The sequence below is a fragment of the Chinchilla lanigera genome, unplaced genomic scaffold, assembly GCF_000276665.1.
Source record: "Chinchilla lanigera isolate Chin_1 unplaced genomic scaffold, ChiLan1.0 scaffold00003, whole genome shotgun sequence".
Classification (NCBI taxonomy): domain Eukaryota; kingdom Metazoa; phylum Chordata; class Mammalia; order Rodentia; family Chinchillidae; genus Chinchilla; species Chinchilla lanigera.
Window position 1 is genome coordinate 47,265,481 of NW_004955404.1, and position 3,195 is coordinate 47,268,675.

At 37.7% G+C, this 3,195-nt stretch overlaps 1 pseudogene; it reads right to left on the minus strand.

Moving 5' to 3' along the window:
- Nucleotides 1-2,154: 2,154 nt before the first annotated feature.
- On the minus strand, nucleotides 2,155-2,973 carry LOC102030267 (annotated as a pseudogene).
- Nucleotides 2,974-3,195: the final 222 nt, after the last annotated feature.

The window sequence follows — 3,195 nt, forward strand, 5'->3', positions numbered from 1 at the left end:
AAGGCACCTGTTTTTCTAGAGGATCATACAATGTGCACTCTTTGTATCTGAGTTATTTGTAAAATATAAAGCAAGTTCATCTATGCTAATTAATTGGGAAATTGTTTACTTGTTCTTATTACTTTACAATGCTATTTTAAATTGAGATTAAGATTTTTATATTGGTTCTACTCTGGCTCATTAAAAAGGAACATTCTTAAGCATGCCTTTCATAATAAGTATGTGAACATTCTTAATCAAATATTTCTGGGTAAGTAGTGTGTATGTGCATAAATGTGGACATATTTTATGCTGCTTTAAGAAAATAATTATACATTCAACATATAAACATATGTGTTTTATATCAATTTAAATTTTTAATACTAATAATGTTCACACACTCAGTTCCTTCACATGCTGAAACTCCCTGATGATTAAGATGTGCAACTTCAATTATTTATTGATTATTTTCATATTTTTTTCTATAAAATGCCTATAAAATATTTTTCTCATTTTTCATTGTACTGCTTGTGATTTTATTATTGATCAGCGCCAAGATTTCTATTAGGTTGGAGAATGGGAAAATGTTATTACAAGAATAGATGGGTCTCAATTTTTTCTTTATTTTAAGGAAATGATACAGTAATAATTAAGGTAGAACACATATTATATGTAGTTATTATAATGTAAAAGTTAATACACCCATCATCTTATATATTAACCCATTCTTCTTGTGTTAAAAGCAACTATAGTTAAATCATTTATCAAAAATTCTGACAAGAGTACATTATTTTGAACTTGCTATAATCCTCATGATTTCTATTAGATTTTTTGGCTTGTTCATTCCACACCTTTTTATCTTGTATTTGTTAATATTTATCTATCTATGGATTGATTGACAGATATCCATTTCTCCCCTGAAAGTATGTTAAACACCATGATTGTGTATCTCCGTATACTTGACTCTTGAAAAACTATGCATATAAGAGAGACCATGCAATATTTTTCTTCTGTCTTATGGCTTATTTAAGTTAATATAATGTCTTGCAGTGTTATCCATATCTAAAATGCAGGGTCTTTCTTAAATTTAATATATTCTAGATGCAAATATTTATATTTGAAAATGCCATCTCCAAAGCTATCCCTTTTAGATTTTCCATAATTACCTAATTAATTAATTATCTTAAAGTTTTCTATTTACAAGAAATTATATTTCCTTACTTCCTTTTGATTTTGAAGCCGTTGGCAGGGCTACATTGATTTCAAAGCATAGAATTTTAGCAAAGATAAATGTGGTCAATTCATAGTGATTAATGTGTGAATTTATCAAGAGCACATGATGATTAGCTACTTCCTAACATAACTAAATTTAGAATACATTAAGCAAAACCAATAGATCTCCATGTTTGAATAGACACATACTTGATTATAGAGGCAATTTTAATACCACTTTTTTTAATAGCAGAAGCAGTTGGAAAATTAATGTTAATACAGAATATGTATTTTAAAATCCTCTATTAGTTATCTTGATCTAATTGACTTTTATGCAGCACTTCCTCAGACACTAGAAAGACACACTTCATTTGTAAGTGCACTTGAAATACTTCCCTAAATAATCCATGCTATGTGACATTAAACCAGGCTTATTCTCATAGATTCTTTTAAAAAGTACTCTTTATAGTAGTGAAATTCAATTATGAAAACAAGAAAAATAGCTGAAATATGCCTGGAAAAATCACCAAATATGAGAAATAAGTAATATATTTCTTTATCCCTAATTATTTACTTGTACATAATAAAATATGACTACAAATATTTTACAAGGATTATTTGTGCCACACATTTGTAAAATGTGGAAATAGTTTAAATATTCAACAGGTGAATAAATTATAAGCAATATATCCAATGAAATACTATTCAGCAATAAAAAGGAATAAATTCTGAATACGTGCAGTCTGATCTTTATCCAAAAAATTATTGCAGGGTAGCAAATAAGAGACAAAAACATCTTATTTATTTGTATGATTTTATTTATTTGAACTTTGTTGCTATGTAAGTGATCTTACACAGATGAGTGATTTTCTAGGGAAGGCCAAGGAGACAGAAGGGCACTTAGCAGCCTCGCTCGTTCTGCAGGAACACACACTTGTAGGGTTGAACTCTTTCTAGTTGCGCTCAAAACTCTTCCAAGAACAGCCGCACCTACTCCAAGTCCTCCGTGATCAGCACATTGTCTCTAGATGGTCTGTGTGGTCCAGCTGAGGTGGGCAGCGGTGAGCACCCTCTTGTCCACAGTAGCAAACTTGTGGCGCATGCAGCCCAAATTCTGCTCTGGCTGCACCTGAACACCTGCGTTGCTCAGCAGGCGTATCTGAGAGCCGTTGAACGCCACGTGGTCGCAGTCGGTGACGACGCGCCCCAGCTGCGGGTTGGAGAAGGAAAGAGACAAAGCTTGAGAGTGACTCAGGCGGCCCGCAGGGCGCACAGCAGGCTGCTCAGGGAGCTCTCAGAGTGCGGGAGGCTGCAGGGACTGTCCCCAGTGCGCCCCCAGCTGGTGCCTTGCCCGGGGGCCTGAAACAGGGCTTCGGTGCAGGTCACCAGCGAGGGAAAAAAACAGCACATCACTGAAGCCGCCGCCCGCCCGAGCCAGCTCAGGAGCCAGGGCAGTGCCTTAGAAACCGGTGTGAGGGCCACGACCGCCAACATCCGCCAGCCGAACCGCTTTACGGTGCTCAGAGGCACACCCTCCAGTGACACCAGCTCCACTCAGAGAACGGTTGTGGAGATTGCACGCTGCCCGTAGGGGTTGCTGGACTGTGAAAAGGCCACGACGCTGTAAAGTCCTTAAGCTGGGTAGCAGTGGTGCACACCTGTAATTCCAGCTACTTGAGAGGCTAAAGCAGGGGACTCAAAAGTTTGAGGCCAGCCTGGGCAACTCAGCAAGACTCTCAAAACGGCTGGGAGTGTAGCTCAGTGTGGAGTGCACCTAGCATGCGTGAGTCCCTGGCTCCCAGCAAGGCAAAAAGAAAAAAAAAAGGAAAAAAAGTAATGTTGTGAACTTAGAAGTGACCTCACTTTTAACACCTGGACACGGTAGCCTCTTTGCTTCATGTAATGGATGGTGAGTTCCCTGATCACGGGAGAAGCACACTCAAGGTGAGGCGAGTCCCTTCTATCCGTGGCATCCTTCACAGGTAGTTGGGAGAACAAGTATCT